Source organism: Onthophagus taurus, chromosome 3 (genome assembly GCF_036711975.1).
Source record: "Onthophagus taurus isolate NC chromosome 3, IU_Otau_3.0, whole genome shotgun sequence".
Classification (NCBI taxonomy): Eukaryota; Metazoa; Arthropoda; class Insecta; order Coleoptera; family Scarabaeidae; genus Onthophagus; species Onthophagus taurus.
Window position 1 is genome coordinate 25,237,830 of NC_091968.1, and position 22,050 is coordinate 25,259,879.

Below are 22,050 nucleotides of genomic sequence, written 5' to 3' on the forward strand. Positions count from 1 at the left end.
GAGGAACAAACGGCATTACGACCAAACAGACAAACACAAGACCACATATATCTACACACTTAGGACCAGAAGGTGTATACCGAGATAACATATTATGTAGCTTTAACCGAACTGGAGACAAGTCCAAAGCTAAAAAAAGCAATCAAAAGCGTATACCATAATGTAATGGGAAGGGGTAGACTGAATGGAAAGCTGTCAGAAGAGTTCAGAATGGAAAATGGAGTAAAACAGGGTGATAGTTTAAGCCCACTATACTTTGTAGCGTACGTGGACTGATTAATAAAGCAAGTTAAAAGATCTACATTCGAGATCTTATATAGGCGGACGATGTTGTACTAATGTCAGGCTGAGTAGATGTCCTATAACGAAACTAGTAATTCATCACTATCATGTATATTTATTGATAAAAACGGATAACTTAAATAAAAATATCGAAAGTAAACTCACTCATTCAGCTATACGACAAGAATCACATGGAAATGTATCTACTATAAAATATTTATTTGAAGTATCAGTAAGTACAGGGTGAAATACAGGGCGAGGCAGAATGGAAGGGTGTTTTTAAAATGAGAATAACTCAGCTGTTGTTTAATTGACAAAAAGTTTATTTATGAAATCGGAGGTTACAGTTATGGTAGCCCCTTGTGCATTTTCGAAAAAATAAGGTCCAATCAATCCAAGACGGTTTACAGCACATCAAACGGTGACTTTCTCACTGTGAAGTGGGCATTAATGAACTTCACGATGGTTTTTTACTGCCAAATATTGGATGTTCTATTTGTTAACAGAAAAGTTCAAATGAAAGTGAGTCTCATCGGTCATCATTATTACTGGTTCATCAGCAAAAATCATTTCCATTTTTCAGCGAACTACTGGCGTTGTGCAAAATCTCCTTCTTTCAGTTGCTGGGTAACCATAATTAAGCTTATAGGGGTGAAAGGAAAGGTCTTGGTGAAAAATTTTGCGAAGTGTACTACTACTCATTTTTACTACTCAATTGGTCTTGCAATTGCTGCTTGTCTCACCCTTTCTACTGACCCAGGTGTACATTTCGAGAACGACCATGAGGCTTTTGAGTCGTTGCTAATGCCGTTATTCTAAAATTCTGTACCTATCTGTTGATTGTGTCACATTTCGGAACTGAAACATAGGTCAGAACATAGATCAAAAGTCAACACCATAAGTTAGTTACATTAAAAATTAATACCAACCCAAAAAAAAAGTAAAGTATTGATAACTGATACCAACCTGAAAGCACCTCCAAAAGAAACAACAACAATATAATATGAATGGTTAAAACTGGAAAAATTGAAAAACCAGGAAAAAAGGGAGGAGTATGAAGGAGAACTTCAGGAGAAATTAAGAATTCTGGAAGAACAAGAAGTACAACAAACACAATAATACAAATGACAGTTGACAATGTTGACAGTTCTTAAGTTAGTTACATTAAAAATTAATACCAACCCAAAAAAAAGTAAAGTATTCATAACTGATACCAACCTAAAAGCACCTCCAAAAGAAATAACAACAATATAATATGAAAGACTAAAACTTGAAGAATTGAAAAACAAGGAAAGAAGGGAAAAGTATGAAAGAGAAATTCAGGAGAAAACCGGCCAAAATCGAAAAAAAAGGAAGCTAAGTACACACACAAGATATTGGGGAAAACCAGAGAGATAGGGTGCGGAACAAGAACATCAGAGGAGAACTAAGCTTAAACCCTATGGTACAGGAAATGGAGGGAAAACAACTAAGTTGGTATGGTCATCTGGTTCGAATGAAAGAAAATACAATATGGCCAGAGATAAGAAGATGTATAAAAGATGGATCCAATATCCAACACCATGTGAACCCAGTGAATAACTTACGAATATTTAATAACATAATAACTATTTATTTTGTTATTGTCATTAAGTAAAAATAATTTTTTTTAAGGTTGGTACTAAATTAGATGACCACTTCAATGTCACCTATCAATTTCAAAATTAATTGCATTTTTATATTGAAAAAATTAATTCTTGTTAATTTAAATCGCGAATTTTATTTATTTTTAATAATTTAATTAATTAATTTTAACATTAATAATTTATTTTAAAAATAACTTAATTGTCATTTAGTGTTTTTATTTTTTTGGGGTTGGTATTAATTTAGTCAAAGTCAGCTGTCAATTTGAACGAAACTTTACAACGATATTTTATGTGTTTTTAAGTGTTTATGATGGATTTATGATGCTTTTAACTAAATCAAATCGTTCTCAGAGTAAGTTTTATTACTTATTTACTTTCTTATATTATTTATTCGCAAACATCGTAATTCCTTTATGATCCTTTAGATGCCAAGAAAAACATAACCTAAAAATGAATTAAATTAGTAGAATTAGTAGATAGAAGAAATAAATTGATTTCCACTTTGTGAAAGGATCAAGCGCAACTGATTTCAGTTTAGAAACTAATCTTGGTCCGATACATAGTCGAACAAAGTTCCACGTACCGTTAAAATCTAATTATCTCTCGAAAACGACCCCCATTCTTTTTGTAAGAGAAATCGGGGTGAAACAGTAACAATTAGGAAATATTGGGTTTTGTGGGCCGCGATTTATTATTTTTTTAATGGTATTCGATTGGATTATTTTATCTAAAGAGTTTCACTCGAAACAAAATCCTCTTAGCGCGCGAGAAGTTAAAAACCCCTTTTGTTGAGTTCAAGAAGAGGCAATAAAAAAATATCGATTGGGTTTTAATTTAGTTAAAAACTCTCGTTTTATTTTTTAAAAGTGAGCTTAAAAATTGAGGTGAGAGAAACTTCGAGAAAAAAGAAAACGAAATTAAGTATTTCCGTTGTTTGGTTACGACGAATAAATCTCCCTTAATATTTTCTTAAGGGCCAGTTTTTATTAAAGATTAATTCCTTTCATTACTTTAGAAACGTTTTGACTTCTAATTGTGCTTCTTTAATTCATTTTTTCTTGTATTATTTAGTATTATTTAGATTAATTAAGCGTGCGCATAAAGTTTAATTAACGTTAAAGGTTGTTTCGAGTCAAAGAAGCTTATCTTGTATTTAATTTCCTATCTTGACGTTCATACGACTTCGTCTACCACTATTTCTATGGCTTTGGTAAATCTTAAAAGTAGCTTCTATCATAAACACCGTCATTTTAAGACGGTTAAACATTAAAATTTTGTGTTTCTAACAAAACATTAATTTCCCAGGGGGGTTTCTCCAATTTGTACTAAAATAGAAGGGGTAGGAATCTCAAGCATAATTCTTCGCAAATTACGACGTATACCGGTGTCAGATTGCAATTTCCGCTTTCTCGCGTTTCAAATTTCACCCGGATGGCGCGAAGATTTATCGTAACATTACTTGGATAGCGTTTAATGTTTGATAATTAATCGGGGGATGGCCCGACGGGCGTCGCAATGTCGTGTTTTGAAGCGACTGTACGTCTAGTATCGACATATAACTATTTTACGAAGGGGGCCGAAACTAAGGGGAAGCCAAAATCCCTATTCGATAATAATACACGAACCGACTCGTCCTAAAACGGATATATTTTCGGTTATCATTGATGAATCAGCTTATTTAAAATCTTAAAATGTGACGTCTAGTTTTTGTTGGTAAACGAGCGAAAAAGGAGAAAAACCTGTGGGGAAACGGAGGTACTAAATTCAAATCGCTCGAATTGGGTGTGACACTGGCACTTTATCCTCTTTGTCAGTGATTTCCTTAGGGACACCTGCGTCCCTGCAAAACCGAACTCAAGACTTCCGATTAGATTTTAGTGAATTTATAAATTACCCCAAAAAATTTATCTTATAGCAAACTATAACTGCAGTGAATTTCACTTAAGATGCAATATACTATAAAAATATAGTTCCAGAGAAATCAGGACCTATGTTTTTGTTGAACTAAAAGTGGAACTAACACTAGATCTAGAACTAGATACCCGAGTAGTCGGACTTAACAAAATTTTGTATTTGTTTCTTAATAAGGATCAATTCAGAATTTTTTTTTGTAATAAAGGTGTTCTTTTTTTAACATAAATAGATAGGAAATTAAAAATCCTTTAAAATGAACCCAAACTCGACCTATTTATCTCCAACCGTTATCCAGATATCTTGATTTTTAGCAACAAAAATGGCGTTTATTTGACATTTGACAGTTTATAACCTAACTTTTTTTTTTTAACCCAAATATAGCATGTTTGGTATAAAATTAAAGCATTTTTGATTCTTATTCAGATCATTTCATTATTTATCAAGTAATCGATATATTTAATTTTGACATTTGACAGTTTCTAACCTAACTTTTTTATTTTTTAACCCAAATATATCATGTTTGGTATCAAATTATAGCATTTTTGATTCTTATTCAGATAATTTCAATATTTATCAAAAAATCGTTATATTTAATTTTGACACTTGACAGTTTCTAACCTAACTTTTTTACATTTTAACCCAAATATATCATGTTTGGTATCAAATTATAGCATTTTTGATTCTTATTCAGATAATTTTAGTATTTATCAAAAAAACGATATATTTAATTTTGACATTTGACCGTTTCTAACCTTTTTTATTTTTTAACCCAAATATATCATGTTTGGTATTAAATTAAAGCATTTTTGATTCTTATTATGATCATTTCATTATTTATCAAGTAATCGATATATTTAATTTTGACATTTGACAGTTTCTAACCTAACTTTTTTATTTTTTAACACAAATATATCATGTTTGGTATCAAATTATAGTATTTTTGATTCTTATTCAGATAATTTCAATATTTATCAAAAAATCGTTATATTTAATTTTGACATTTGACCGTTTCTAACCTAACATTTTTACTTTTTAACCCAAATATATCATGTTTGGTATCAAATTAAAGCATTTTTGATTCTTATTAAGATCATTTCAATATTTATCACATAAACGATATATTTAATTTTGACATTTGACAGTTTCTAACCTAACTTTTTTATTTTTTAACCTAAATATATCATGTTTGGTGTCAAATTATAGCATTTTTGATTCTTATTCAGAGAATTTTAATATTTATCAAAAAACGATATATATAATTTTGACATTTGACGGTTTCTAACCAAACTGTTTTATTTTTTAGCCCAAATATATCATGTTTGGTATCAAATTAATGCATTTTGGATTCTCATTAAGATCATTTGAATATTTATCAAAAAATCGATATATTTAATTTTGCCTTTGACAGTTTCTAACCTCACTTTTTTACTTTTTAACCCAAATATGTCATGTTTGGTATCAAATTATAGCATTTTTGATTCTTATTTAGAGAATTTGAATATTTATCAAAAAATCGTTATATTTAATTTTGACATTTGACAGTTTCTAACCAAACTGTCTTATTTTTTAACCCAAATATATCATGTTTGGTATCAAATTGAAGCGTTTTTGATTCTTATTAAGATAGTTTCAATATTTATAAAAAAATCGTTGTTTAATTTTGACATTTGACAGTTTCTAACCAAATTGTTTTATTTTTAAACCAAATATATCCTAAAATATTTAGAAATAAAGGACGTATACAGTGGTGATTATTTATTTTTATTTTTTTTACCGGTTTCGGCACATTGCCGTTTTCAGAAGAATTCTACAAAATTAAAATACAATAAATATTACAAGATGTTAGAAAAATATAATAATAATGTGCAAATGAATAACAATTCTTATTAGTTAGGTTATGTAAATTGAAATTTTGTTAGTTTGAGTCAACACTAAAAATCCCAAAAAATAACAAATTAAAACTTACGTCAAAATCTCTATAAAAGTAAGATCCAAATTATATATGACCACAGTATATGTCCTTTATTTCTAAATACTTTATCCAATGTTGGTGATATGGATGATACTACAAAAAATAATACAAATATATCATGTTTGCCAACAAAAACCAACATGGCTGACCACGCCCGATTGGTCGGACATAACCAAATTTGATATATGTTAATAAGGATCAATTCAGAATTTTTTTTTTAATTATAAAGGTATTTTTTTTTAACATAAATGGATAGAAAATTATAATTCCTTTAAGATGAACCCAAACTCGACCTATTTATCTTTAACGGTTATCGAGATATCTTAATTTTTAGCAAAAAAAATGGCGGTTATTTGACATTTGAGAGTTTATAACCTAACTCTTTATTTTTTAACCCAAATGTATCATGTTTGGTATCAAATTAAAGCATTTTAGATTCTTATTAAGATCATTTAAATATTTATCAAAAAATCGTTGTATCTAATTTTGACAGTTTCTAACATAACTATTTTAGTTTTTAACCCAAATGTATCATGTTTGGTATCAAATTAAAGCATTTTTGATTCTTATTAAGAGCATTTCAATATTTATCAAAAAATCGTTATATTTAATTTTGACATTTGACAGTTTCTAACCACACTTTAATTTTTTGACCCAAATATATCATGTTTGATATCAAATTAAAGCGTTTTTGATTCTTATTAAGATCATTTCAATATTTATCAAAAAATCGTTATATTTAATTTTGACATTTGATAGTTTCTAACCTAACTGTTTGTCCCGTTATCCGTTTTACATTAGTACTAGCACTAGACCTTGAACAGAATCATGCGGGTTTAGCCGTCTCGACAGACGTGCGGCTAAATCCGGATGTTTCTAGTTCTCGGGCTAGTGTTAGTTCTAGTTTTGCACTAACACTAGACCTAGAACTACAAACATTCCATTTAGTCTTACGTTTCTTAAGACGGAAACTCAGAGTTATAAGGACGTCACCTTTTTCAAGCAAAACTTTTTTTGCAAAACTACCCAATGCCTGTACTATTACGCTATGTTGTACTTTATGTGGATTTGCTGTATTCATACGTTGCGAGTATGATGAAATTCCCGGTATAACAATAAGTCAATAGTCTAAAATACGAGAGTTCCGCATCGAGATAATTAATCCTAAACAAACATTTCGTGTAAGTAACAACCAGACGTACCGAGAACATTTGTTGACTTGTTTATTTTAACCCCAGGTTTAATTAAAAAAATTCTTTTCACTTTAAAATTGAAAAAGATTTTTTGCTTCGATATTAGAATACGATTATAAAGTGGAGGGAATTGGGTAGCAGATCAAAACTTATTCCATTTCGTATCCTGAAAAGTATTAAAACGAATCGGAAGGAAACTCTAAGAAGATCTTAGTCCCTAACAAGTTTACGTTTTCGGGTGTTCAATCTGGAACTCTCAACGTTCATAATCCGGTAAATCCGCGCGCGGAGTTTTTAAGTTTTAAGACGCGTCCAGTTGAAAGCCCTTCGCGATTCGTTAGTTGTCGAACGTGAAATTCGCGAAACGATTTGCGTTGACGGTAAATTCCTGTGTTTAAGCCGATTTTTAAGCTTCTTTCGCCCATCGGTTGTATCGATTCGATTCGTACTTCTCTACACAACATTTCATGTAGGTACGGGAAACGCTTCCGCTGCGAAACTAACCGCATTCAACCGCCGGAATCCAGTTTCTACGCGATCGATTGTCCCCGAGAGTGTTGTAAGTGAAACGCTTCGTATACTAACCACCTGTTATTTATTATTAATACGGTACAGGCAAAAGGGCAATCATGGCTATTATAAATTAGTAATCAATTCTTGATGGTGGTATAGTCACAAAAGAGAGAGGCTTCCCTTGTGTCTGTAGCAAAGAGTAAGTAGGAAACTGTAATGGAAGCCGGCGATATTGTATCCCGGGGATGTACGGGAACTTTGACGATGTTGTAAAACTAGCGTCGCGCGAGAGTACCCCCCAGTAACGGGAAATGAACTGGGTGGTAAATTTTAAGAAGAAAATGTGTGAACTTGTAATATAAGTAAGATTAAGATTTTAGTTTTTAAATATAACTAATTATTCTCAGATATGTACAGGGTCTTACAAGAGTTTCGGTACATAGTGAAATGAAATTTGGAATATATTCAAACATTAACAAACAATACTTATAAAAAACTAGGCATATTTGTTAAAGACTGTATTGAAATTTTATGTGACTTTGAGATACTCCTAGATGTAATTGAGATGCACACCAGAAAAAGCTATCAATTTTTTAGTTAAAACCCTATAACAACCAAATTCTTAAAATAGATGTATTTGTTATTAGAATAGAGTGGTAACATGAAAACTAATAACTATGAAAGTTAGAATTATTAATAAAAATTGCTCCAAATGAGCCATAAAGACATAATTGATCATCTATTTTAATTAAATTTTGTCAATTTTTTAGTTAGAATCCCATAAAAGCTGTAATCGCAAAATAGACGTATTTGTTATTAAAGTAGTTAAGGGTAGTAACTTTAAAACTTGAAACGATTGAGGTTAGAGTTATCGATGAAAATTGTTCATAATGGACTACAAAATTATAATGCATAAGCTATTTTAACCCAAATATACAGGGTGTCTCACGTAACTGGTTCGTTAGAACTTTTTTAGGTTCCACTATTCATAGAGGTTTGAAATTTTGGTAGCATGGGTTGTTCATTCTAAACTTTCAATCTAAAATATTTTCAAGATGGCCACCACTTCCGGTCTACCGGAAGTAGACCACAACTTCGTTATTTTAAATGGAATGCTATAGTTTTTATTATACCTTTCAATTATACATAAAAAAATATGTTGACTTTGATAAAAGTTGTTGGTACCTACCATTTTTTGTTTTCGATTTATTTTGATTTTAAGCTTTTTTTGGCAAATTTCACCATGCTCTTTAAAAGCCTATATCTCAGTTAACGTTCATTAAAAAAACCTCTAAATTGGCACGATTACTCTTCAGATGTTGCCAAATAGATTGTCATTTCTTGTATCAGAGTATCTTATACAGGGTGGTCAAAAATTGAATTACCGTTTCTCCATATTCAATGGCTAGAAAGTCGAAAATTTTAAATGGAACACCCCGTATTTTTTTACCCTATCAGAAAGGGAATTTAATTCTCTACAAATTATCTATAAACATTCCTATACCTATTTATTGTAGTTTCCCTGATATTGGGACATTAATTAAAGCATGCACGGAATGCGGGAAAACGTTTGATTTTTTTTATTAGAAGGAATGGAATTTTGACAGTTTTTGGTCCATATTTGTGTTATTGTTGTTACTTTCTTTTGATCACGAGTGAAAGTCATTGTATATCATGGCAAATTATTCCAACGCCGATATTTTAAATTTGTTTTATATTCATGGCAATGGCCTTCACGATCTCCAGATTTAACACCATTGGATTTTTATTTGTGGGTTTTTGTATTAAAAAGTCAAGTGTACAATTCACCGATCAACACACGACAAAAGTTGCGTGATAGAGTGATGCGTGCACTATTGATGGCGACCAACTTCTACGGGCCACAACCGTAGAAGTCGAAAGAAGAGTTGAAAAATGTTTAATGGTGAATGGTCAGCATATCGAACAGTTTTAATTTTTTTATAATTTTAAGTTTTTGTTTTTTCATTCTAATTTCTGTTATTAAATTGTTGTTTTTCATTGTTTCATTTATTCGTTTTTCTGTTGGTTATTTTTGGTAAATAAAAGCGAGCCAGCTAAAGGTTATTCAACCATAGTTAATTGTAGAAATAATACCAATAATAATTTAAATAAATTAAACGATGAACTGTCAAAATGTCTTGGCCTGCTAACAAAAACACAAACGGGCTTTGGGATTTTATGTCTGATTTTGATTAATTTTCTAATATCAGGGAAACTACAATAAATAGGTATAGGAATGTTTATAGATAATTTGTAGAGAATTAAATTCCCTTTCTGATAGGGTAAAGAAATATGGGGTGTTCCATTTAAAATTTTCGACTTTCTCGCAATTGAATATTGAGAAACGATAATTCAATTTTTGACCACCCTGTATAAGATTCTCTGATACAACAAATGACAATCTATTTGGCAGCATCTGTAAAGTAGTCGTGCCAATGCAGAGCTTTTTTGAATGATCGTTAGCTGAGATATGGGCTTTTAAAGACCATGGTGAAATTTGTCAAAAAACACTTAAAATCAAAATAACTCGAAAACAAAAAACGCTCGGTATCAACAACTTTTATCAAAGTCAACATATTTTTTTACGTATAATTGAAAGGTGTAATAAAAACTATAGCATTCCATTTAAAATAACGAAGTTGTGGTCTACTTCCGGTAGACCGGAAAGGGTGGCCATCTTGAAAATATTTTAGATCGAAAGTTTAGAATGAACAACCCATGCTACCAAAATTTCAAACCACTACGAATAGTGGAACCTTAAAAAATTCTAACGAACCAGTTACGTGAGACACCCTGTATACATTTTTTAGTTACAACCTTATAAAAACTGAAATTTCAAAATATAAGTAGTTGCGTCTATACTCTCTCAAGAACCGACCACATGGAAAAGTCAAATCATACGCAAAAAATTGGTCCGACACCACTGCTGAGCTACCTTAGTCTTGTACGTGATGGCTGAGGAACTCCTGTTGCAATGTCCAGGGGGTCCGTTGAAGTGAGACTGGCTCCAAGGAAACACTTCTTTTCTCAGAATCTCATCAATGCAGTTTTTGATCAAAAAAAATTAGCTCGGTCTAAGTCACTCGGGTCCAAACCATAACTTCAGAAACATTGGGAAAAGTTGAGTTCAGCTGGAGTTTAAACGTTTTACATGATCAAGCCAAAGAAAATCGAGTCAAGTTTTGTAGATAGAAAACACGTTTGATTGGAAGAGCCTTCTAGATTCCTGGATTAGAATCCACAAGATTTCTTTTTTTGAGGCTATATGAAAGAACATGGTTACTGCGAATGAGTTACGAATCCTGAAGATGTCACACCTTGTATTCACGCTGTCGTCGCATTGATTGAGATAAGTATGTTGCACAGAGTAATAATGGTTTGCTTGCAGGAACACTTTTATCCAGAAAGTTTTCAAAGAGACATTCTATCAATGTTGTTGGTGCTGGTTTAAGCAACTTGATATCGAAAGGAAGAGGTCTTTCTTCATACAAAGTGCCTCTCAGAAGTAGAAGCTGAAAGCTTAACTGCCCGCATCATCGCCTAGTAGAAAGTTAGAGTTGGACTCTTGGAACATATCAGTTGTAGATCGTTTGATGAGATACTTCGTTTCGATGAACTTGGTTGTTTTTCAAGATGTGCTTAAAGGTCGCCGCATCCTTTCGTGGTTGAGATTGCAGATATTTAAAGCTAATAACCTCAATTGGTAGCCATTGAGAGGCATTAAGTGCAAATGAAAATCAATGAGAAAAATTTTATCTTTCTGCAATGCAGCCAGTGATGAGTACTGGAAGGAATTTAACTCATTTTGAGTCGTTGGAACGTATTTGAATTAATCTCAAATTGATTTTGAAGTGTACTAGGAGCAATTACTGGAGGATATGGACGATATGGAAGAATTACTGGAATGATATAATAAATAAATAAAAAAACAAACTAAATATTTTAACAACTTCACCATTATATTTTAAAAAGCGTGCCCGTTGGCACGTTAAGCGATTATCGCGGTTGTTAATTAATAGACAACCGTGCCGTTACCGCCGCCGACGCGCCGCATCGAAAATGTTCATCCTCGTATCGCGTTCCGGTCGAGTTCCAAACACGTTCAAACGCAAACAAATTAAACACGGTCATTTTTTAAAACCGACCCCGTCCGTATGGAGACCCGTCCCCGTCCATTGTCACCGGGCGATGATGCATTCGACGTAACGCGGCCGCTCGTAATTAAAAAAAAATTAAATAACCGCGAAGCCTGTCGATAACACGTTTTGTATACCGAATGTTCGCGTGACAATGCAAAACACCGTTTTCACAGCGTTCAAATTTTCAATTTCGTATCAAATCTAATTAATTCGGAACTTAAAATTAAAAAAATGTTTTAAATATTATTACAGGAAAATTTTGATATAAAGGATCTCGTTAGAACGGTAGATCTAGTTTTAATTATTATTCAGGGTTAGTTTGACATAAGTTAGACATTTAGTTTGCTTTCTGTACATTTCAACGGAGAAACTTAAAAATTAGTAGCGTTTATGAAGTGTGTATAATATATTTGCAAGTATGGGTGGTAAAAAAGAAAAGCGAAAACCTTTCATTCGTGATATTCTGAAACATCAAAGTGAGAGTGTGACCAGTGCAACCAAGAAGATGAAAATGACTACAAAATCGTTATGTACGCTGTGTTAATTAATTATCATTGCAAGTATGCAACCAATATCACAGTATTCGTTTTGCAATACGCAACTGGCGTTATTGGTTGCATACTTGCAATGATGACGTATGGTACGATAATTAATTAACACACTGTGTTATCTTGCCTTTTGATAGACAATCATGCCCATGACATCAATCGGAGATTAATATTTGTTATGAGACTATTTGGTATAGGAGTGAATGGTATTACAATGTTTTGCGCTTTTTTGTGTTTACCGAAGCCAGTTTTCCATTCTTTGAAACATGGAAAAAGATGTGATTTTCATCTCTACTTGCTGTAACAACATTGATTGGATGGCGTACTGGTAAAATAGTTGTTCTGGAAATAAAGTCAAAAATTTGCAAGAAGTGCAATACTGGAAAGGTAAAAAACCATACCGGATTTTTAGGAAAAATGGAAGTGGATTCCGTCGTAGAGATGTTTCAAGATGCGAAAAAAAGCATAATTTAAAGTACTGTTTTACGTATGAGATGGATACAGTAAAGCTTTCAAAGGTATTAAAGACTCCAAACCTTACGAAGATATTACTACAACGATCATGTGCAAAAGCGGATGGGTTCGCATTTACGAAATTAAAGAAAGAAAAGCAGGAGAGGTCTAGGAGGTAAAGGAAAATTAACGGGGAAATTAATTGATGAACTTTCCGTATGTTATGGATTAGATATTAGCAGAAATCATGATTCCGTAAAGATTGTGAAAAAGGAAATCTGGGCTACATTGTATCACAAACGTTCAATGGATGAAAATCCACAACACGACAGTTGTCCAGTCGGTGTCGACACGATCCACAAAAACCAGCAATGGATAAAGATCTTTTCAACGCTGTGAAACCTGTACAGGGTTTATCACAACAAGCTGAGTCTATATGTATGTGGCAAACTACTGGCAACTTAATGGAATGTAGCAATTTTTATTGAATTTTCGAGATCCCCGCTACATTTTAATATAATTTGATATAAGTTATATTATATATAATTATTTCAGTTTTTTCAAAAATTTTGGCGGATACAACCCATCACAATAAAAATAATGTTTCGAAATTACACTTTAGTCCGGCCAAATATTCTCAGGGTATGCACAGAGAGGACCCATAGCTTACATAACCCTTGAAAAGTTTTTTAAAAAATTATACAGGATGGTCAGAAATTTGTGCCGAACTTCCCTATCTCGAAAAGTCGAAAACTTTATTTTTTTAAATGGCAACCCAAATTTTTTCCTTCACTAGCGTATTGTACGCTGGAAAATAAGGGAATTTTGTCATGACAGAGGAGAAACTTGAAAAAAAATGAAATTTTCTCAATCATTAGTAAATTTAAAATTATCAGTTGGCTTTGGTTTGAAGCAACCAAACTCGAAGAAACAAAAACCATCGTATTAAAACAAATAATTTGATGTTTACGTAGCAAACGTGTTAATCATGTTCCGTTTAGGATTTAGTAATTGTAGAACCTATGGCCAGATTGTTGGAAAGCACAAAAGAGTTAAACCTATCGTAGATAACGAAGAAAATGAAATTACAGTTTTGGTGTACTTCAGAGCGTATGCTGAAAATTCGTTATTAGATGCTAAAAGAGATTTGGGAATATCTGAGAAAAGAAGAATTTAAGAAAAACATAACTTTCATCCTTATTCTTACTCATTGGCACAAACTTTAAGGACGGGTGACAATCAAAGGAGAATTGAGTTTTGTGAAAAAATAGTTAAGGACATATGAGGCAAACTTTCACCGGCATAACTCTTCTTATTGGAGTGATACTAACCTATATGCTAACACATATTTCGTGAAAGACAATTTCAAGGATACTGGAGTTTTAATATTTTAGCTGCCATAAAAAATGTTGGTGTGCTAGTGCTGCACTTTTATAACGAAAATTTGAATGGTAAGCTTATTGGAAATTGTACAGCAAATTTTAATGTAATCTTAATAAGAATCAAAAGTGCTTTAATTTGATACCAAACATGATACATTTGGGTAAAAAAATAAAAAGTTAGGTTAGAAACTGTCAAATGTCAAAATTAAATATAACGACTTTGAGAAATACTGAAATAATCTTAATAAGAATCAAAAATGCTTTAATTTGATACCAAACACGATATGTTTACGTCAAAAAATAAGAAAGTTAGGTTATAAACTGTCAAATGTCAAATAATCGCCATTTTTTTTTGCTAAAAATGAAGATATCTCGATAACGGTTAGAGATAAATAGGTCGAGTTTGGGTTCATTTTAAAGGATTTTTAATGCTCTATCCGAAACCTATTATGTTAAAAAAACAATAGCTTTATAACTAAAAAATTTTTCTGAATTGATCCTTATTAAGAAACACAAAATTTGGTTATATTCGACTAATCGGGCGTGCTCAGCAATGTTGGTTTTTCTGGCAAGCATGATAATATATTCGGGTTAAAAAATAAAACAGTTTGGTGTCAAAATTAAATATAACGATTTTTTAATAAATATTGATATGATCTTAATAAGACTCAAAAATGCTTTTATTTGATACCAAACGTGATATATTTGGGTTAAAAGTAAAAAAGTTACGTTAGAAACTGTCAAATGTCAAAATTAAATATACCGTTTTTTTGATAAATATTGAAATGATCTTAATAAGAATCAAAAATGCTTTAATTTGATACCAAACATGACGTATTTGAGTTAAAAAATAAAAAAGTTAGGTTAGAAACTGTCAAATGTCAAAATTAGATGTAACGATTTTTTGATAGATATTACAATTATCTTAATAAGACTCAAAAATGCTTTCATTTGATACTAAATATGATATATTTGTGTTAAAAAATAAAAAAGGTACGTTAGAAACTGTCACATGTCAAAATTAAATGTATCGATTTTTTTGATAAATATTAAAATTATCTGAATAAGAATCAAAAATGCTATAATTTGATACCAAACATGATATATTTGGGTTCAAACACGATATGTTTACGTCAAAAATAAGAAAGTTAGGTTATAAACTGTCAAATGTCAAATAATCGCCATTTTTTTTGCTAAAAATGAAGATATCTCGATAACGGTTAGAGATAAATAGGTCGAGTTTGGGTTCATTTTAAAGGATTTTTAATTCTCTATCCATTTGTGTTAAAAAAATAATACCTTTATAACTAAAAAAATTTTCTGAATTGATTCTTATTAAGAAACAAATACAAAATTTGGTTATGTCCTAACTAATCGGGCGTGCTTAGCCGTGTTGGTTCACTAGTACTGTTACTATATAGAACTAACACTATACCTAGAACTAGAATCATTTGGGTTTAGCCGTCTTTAGAGACGTGCGGCTAAACCCAAACGATTCTAGTTTTACGTATAGTGTTAGTTCTACATAGTAACGGTGTTAGAGTAAAACTAGAACTAACATTAGACCTAGAATTAGAAAGTTTCGGGTTTAGCCGTGCTGAAGACGTATTAGTAGTGTTAGTTCTAGTTTTAATGGTTATTCAGCGTTACTTTATTTACACGTTTTGATAGACATATTAAATATTTTTAATAACTTATTTTTTTTAAAATCATTTCCTTCCTAAAAAACATTTACTATTGGACGAATTTAATTAACATCTAAACTGTATTGTGCTACGTTGTTATTCCTATACAAAGCTGTCAGAAGTGGAGTTATCTATTCGTGTATACTAGAGCCGGAGTTTGGTGTGTATATGAACATCCGCTTTAGGCTCTACGGTTATTCCGTTATTCGCCGGACCTGTCAAAGCTTCTGTTATAAATTCGCCGAGCAAACAATTATGGAGATATTAATTCGTACCTCTATTATATCCACATTGATTAATTATTACATTTGAAACAACAACAAATTAAATTTTTTTTGATGTTTGAAACAATATTGTTGTATTAAAAGATAACAGTAATTGGAGTAAATCCGGCATTTTCGATTTTGTCGGATGTATACAGGGTTGGTATTAATTTACAACACTCGGCTGCGTTATAATTAGACTATATTTGGCAGGGATTATACTCAATGCAAGCGTAATTTTGATTACGAGTTTACATTTATGAAATAAAATGTTATCATTTTTGTATTTTGAGACGATGGCTTGAATTTCTTCCTTTTTAAGGGCGAAAAAACATTGGTTACACTCCATTAAGTAGATTAATTTTCCCAGTGTGTGGGGGAAAAGGGAAAATGATCCTGCGTTAGGAAATTTGGCTTGGGGTAAAACTCTAGTAGCGGTGTTTTATGTGGTTGTATTAAGTTGGGGAAGTTTCACAAGAAAGTGGAGGTGAAAGTTTTATGAAACACAAAAATAAAAAAAAATTTTGTTACTCGAAAGCGGTGTATTGAAATATTTGTTTTTTTTTGCAGCTTTTTTATTTAACATTTTCGTGCTAAATATATTTTCGTTTAATGTAAATTCCACCTGAAAACATTCCATTACGTAAATTAATTTTGTCTGGATTCACCGAAAATGTAGAGTGTAAGAGGGGAGAAATAACCCCCTCTAGGGCGATATGTAAATATGTACGAAGTTCTACTGAAATAATATTACTTTTCGGTAGTTCAAACAACTGCTTTAAAATTTGAAGATCGTTGTAATGTGGAAAGAAAACGTACAATGTTCGTACATAAATGTAGCGTTGAATATAAGTCCAGTTGAGTAGCAAATATCCTGCGGCATGGCAATTAGACTAATGCCAACACGATTCGAACTCATATTTGAGCCCGGTTTGCCACATAACGACCCCATTTCTAAATGGGTTCCCGTCACGAAAATGGATAATCCTAAATCCGTTACTAGATTATTGCACTATTTTTAAAATCAAATTGAAGGAAATTAAAAAAAGTATTTCGATATTCAGGATTCGTTGATTTTTATCTTTTTCTTCCTTTAAAATTTGTTAATTAATCTCTAAATGTTAGGTTATGTTAACTTTGAACTTAGGCTATCTTATGATTCACGGATTCACAGTTCTGAAAATGATTGTCACTTGTTATCCATGCTCACCCATTTAGCTTCAGTTTGATGTCAAATTGCCTCTCGTCCTCGAACACCATAATTAGGCCTCAAACAATCCTTTTGTATGCAGAATATACACTGCCAGTATCCGCCGCAATATAGACAGAATCACAGTAATTAGATTTTTTTGAAACGATACAGGAGATCGTTGCATTGATTGAAAGCACCATCTAAAAATAAGTTTAGTAGACCCAAAATTGAACCCAGTGTTAAAAAGACTTAGCATTCTGCCCTATCAGAATCGGAAACCAGATCCCTTTTTTCTTTTTTCTCCCCTTTTGAAATTAGTCCTGCAATTGCTAAGCCTGTACTATATGTCGATAGTTAGAAACAGCATTTAAGCAATTAACTATATCTGCAATATTAATAAGAATTTAGAGGTCGATTTCTATTTAGAACTCATAAATCTGGAAAAATCTGATGATAATGTCACTTTTGATTGACCACCTTGATTTTAATTATGGCAGGTACTTTGGAATAAGGCAAATAAGTGTGAAGGATCTTAGACAACTTGGGGAAAAGGTAAGCCTATAATTAAACGCGATAAAATCAGAAACCAAGTTTTGGCAGCGAGACCATTAGTTACTACTTAGCAGTAATGCTGACTGAACTTTAAGTCCGACTTAGACTACATCACTATGAAAGTCCAGTTTAGGAATACTGAATCTAGGCAGTCTTTCGGCGAATTACAATGAACGACAAGAGCAAGCTGACGAGATTTAATACCGATTCGATTTTATTTGAAGTTAAGGATCAGGAAATCCAATGGTAGTCATAACGGTAGAACTAGAAGAGAATGTGTTGAACATAATAGAGGAAGAACCAGGCAATCGGACTATTTGGAAAATTCCAAAAAATTATGTATTGTACCCCATTTACAGCGCGTTCAAGTACTTCTACCTGTTGTTTTTTTTTCCACGTGTAGCATTGTGTGGGCTGAAGAAAATCCACACGAGCTAAGTGAAAACCGATATCAACATCAGTTCTCGTTGAACGTTTGGGTTGGAATTATGGCTAGTTGAACCAGTGTTTCTACCAAGAAGACTTACCGGCGAAGTGTATTGCAACTTTTTGGAACAAACGTTACATCAGTTTCTAGAAGATGTACCATTAGCAATAAGAAATTCAATGTGGTTTATGCACGATGGTGCATTAGCGCATTTTAGTAGGGTTGCTCTTGAGTTTTTGACAGTAACACTTGTGGCCTGCCCGATCCCCGGACTATTCCAGTGCAAAATGTGGAAGACTTGCGAAATCGTATTACTGCTGGCTGTAATTCAATAAGGAACGATCCTGGTGTTTTTGAAAGGGTTCGACAGTCAATGAGAAGAAGATTGAATTCTTGCATCTTAGCTGTAGGTGATTGTTCGTAATAAAATGTTGTTGTTGAAATCTTTATTCATATCGTATCTTTGAATTAAACCGGTTTTTCAAAAATTATCAATGGATAAAATATTCTTAGAATAGCAAGATAGGTGTATAAAGAAACATGCAGGAGGGAGAAGATAAAGATGAGGAAGAGGAAGGCGGACGAAATTAGGTTGGTGAGACGAAAGGGGGATGTCTGGAGATATATAAATAAGATAATAGAGGAGAAGGTGGAGACAGTATTGTGGGGATTGAAGAAACATGGGTGGAGGCAACCGTGGAAGTGGAGGATTGTACAAAAAAGGAAGGAAAGAGACAATGGAGAGTTTAGAAAGGAAAGGGGAGCTATAAACAACATGTATATATTGAAATACGTGGTGGATAGAGAACTGGATCGAAAGAGAGAGAGAGAAATCGAAGAGATAGACCTTCATGCTCTATTTGTAGATTTAAAGACGGCGTTTGAAAAATGTGGGAAAAAGGAAATTCATGTTTGAGAGCTTGATGAAAAAACATAATGATGTATGGGGATGGAAAGAGCAAGGGCTCTTAGAGATTCTGCAGACCAGGTACTGGAGGTGAGTGTTGGGGTTAGCTAGGGAGACTTCGAGATATATAGTCAGGGAAGGAATGAAGGTAGATGAAGGCTGGGAGTTCTTACACAATCTGCTGGTAGAGTGTAGTGAGTTGAGGGAGGAGGTGATGGTTTGGAGGCAGGTGTTGGGGAAGAGTGCGTAGGGAAGGAGATGGATGGGGGAGGTGGTGGCAGCGTGGAGACGTAGGAAGACAGGGAGAGGCTAGTTAAAGGGATAGTAATTTGATAGGTTATAGTAATTGTATTAGTATTGGTATAAATTGTAACCTTATGTGAGACAATAAATTATTATTATTCTTAGAATAGTCCAAATCATAACCGTTTAATAATAATAATAATAAGCGTTCTATTGTTATTATTTATTAACTCCCAATCCTCTCCACACAGCCTACACCACCTCTCCACATCGTCCGTCCAGTACCTATTCCCCCTCTCCTCATTGCCACAGCGGAATCTGGCCACCAATCTCTTCCTTTCATCATCCTCCTCCATCAACAAATACTTTGGCAGTTCCTCTGTCACTATCTCCCCATACCTTTCATTGTATCTCCCTTCTTGTATCTGTGACTTTCTTTCCTACCTCTGTACGTCCCTGTACCTATCTCTCAGTTCTCTCCACATTTCACCTCTTTCCGCTCTTCTATAATATTCTTCCCTGTCTCTTTGCCCATAGATCATCCTCCTCTCCTTAATTTCCCTCCAGCACTCTCCCAGGATCCTGCAATGCGGTTTTGCTTGTATCATTTCCTCCAAGCCATCAAGCATAAGCTTTCTTTTTCCCATGTCCCTCCCAAAAGTTCTTTCCCTCCACCCCCAAACCTATTCCATCACCCTGTTCGCTCTTTTTGTCATCGCCCTCACGTACACCCCGACCTTATTACTTTCCGGGAATCCATATCACAGGTACGTGTACGCTTTCACTTGCCACCTCCATTCCTCCTTCTTTCTTCTCCCCCCTTTGCAGAACTTCATTATCATTGTTTTCTCAACGTTTACCTCCAACCCCTTCGCCTTAAAATATCTTTCCAGGGACTCCTTCATTCTCATCAGCAAAAGTTTTTTAGTTTCCTAGATATCCATGAAATTTACTTTCAAAGCAAGCGTTCCAAGTTGTTTCCAATATTTTCTATACACAATTGGGCTCGCCGTATCCATATATTAACTTCCTCAGCTGCTATGTGTTTAACACTGTATGTATGTACACCTCAGTATAATCCGTGTAATCCGTACATGTCATTTTTCATCTCCTTACTAAATTTCGCCATGCATCATTTGTATAGGCAACTCTTGCAATCTCTTGCATAATGTATGTAAACATTTTTTTGAAGAAGATGTAATAAGTATGGTGATATCAGTGATAGATGAGATAGTTTGGTGTTACTGTGTAAGATGATTATGGCTATGCTTTTTAAGTATACCTAAAAATAAAAATCAAGAGGATTGTGGTCTGGCGATCAGGATGGAAACGCCAATTGACTAGTTCGTCCTGTCCATCTTGTGAGAAGCACATTATGTAGATGTCGCCGCATATATCGGATATCTATGAAACTAAAAATCTTTTACTACACTTTTTTTCACCTATTACCCATTATTTGTCTTCAGGAATAAATCCTCAAGTTTATGCGTATAGGTTGAGAATCAGCCTGTATATTGCCAATAGTGTGGGACTAAATAGTATAAGCTTTCAGGTCAATAAACAATCCATACAGCTTTCCTCCCTTCTTGTTCAACTCCCTATCTACCAGGTGGTTCAGAATGTATATATTGTCAATTCCCCCTCTCCATTTCCTCTTCCAACTTCCCCAGCAGTATCTTTGCATAAATTTTGAAAGTTGTGTCCAACAGGGTGATTCCTCTATAATTGCTCACCACCCTTTTACTCCTCTTTTGCCCACTGTATAGGGCATATTATCCCTATTAAACCTCTCCCCCATCCATACATCGTTTATTACCTTCCATAGCTTCTTCTTCACTGTCTTCGTCGCCTCCAACCATGCCTCATACTGGATCTCATCCTCTCCTCCTTTCACCCCTCGCTCTCCCGCTCCCAGTCTTCTCTCTTCCACCCCTCCCAACAATCCCATGAAGTAGGCTCTCCAGTCAGTCATTTGTATATTTCTGCTGACCTCCTCTCTTTCCTTCCTCATCCTCTTTAAGTATCTCCTATGCCGCATGTTTAATAAACACCCTGTATATTCCAGAACCTCAGCTGCAAACGATATCGGCAAATTTATAACCGGAGAATGTATGTCATTTAACCGACGCGTTACAATTAATTCTATATCTAACCAAAACTGTTTGAGTATTGTAGCACCTCGGCCTCAAGAACCTCGATCTAATTATGTAGTCGATGTTGTATATTAGCTTAGTCGTGGTCGCTTGCCGGCAAAGCCCGGTACTATATGTTAACAACTTTAGATTGGACTACTGATTAAGTCTATATCAAAAGTGATCAAGAATGTTTGCACAATTGTAGCTCCTCGGTCTTAAGTAACCTTGTTGTAACCTTGCTAATAATAGTAGGATTTAAGCCGTTCTGGTAACAAATTTTTGTATTTCTATATATATTATACCAACATACTTGATTTAATCATTTAAATTGGAAAATTTGAAATATTATCCCAACAACAATTCATCAATAGTTTAATTGTTTTAGTTTAGTTTAAATTGAATCGTCCATAATAGCGGTGGTTTACAAAACGATTTTAAAATACACCGGCTGTTAATAACGGTTTATCGGACACATCAGACGCAATAACTCATTGTTAGTAGTAATCCGCGATGTGAACATTATTGAATTTGGACGCGTCGCGGACGACTGTTTAACGTGTACAATTTATGACCGGTTGAAAATCAATCGCACGCGGTCGAGGCA

The 22,050-nt window shown here is 33.3% G+C and overlaps 1 protein-coding gene across 5 annotated transcripts in view; it reads left to right on the forward strand.

Moving 5' to 3' along the window:
• The window catches only part of LOC111419027 (golden goal), a 75,197-nt gene that overhangs the window by 16,331 nt on the left and 36,816 nt on the right, over nt 1–22,050 (forward strand). Inside the window, exon 1 of one of the 5 annotated variants that reach the window (XM_071195494.1) lies at nt 2,164–2,259. The exons of the other annotated variants lie outside the window; for them this stretch is intronic. The gene's annotated coding sequence lies outside the window, so the exon portion shown is untranslated. Of the gene's footprint in view, nt 1–2,163; nt 2,260–22,050 lie in introns of those variants that run through there. 5 annotated transcript variants of the gene reach the window in all.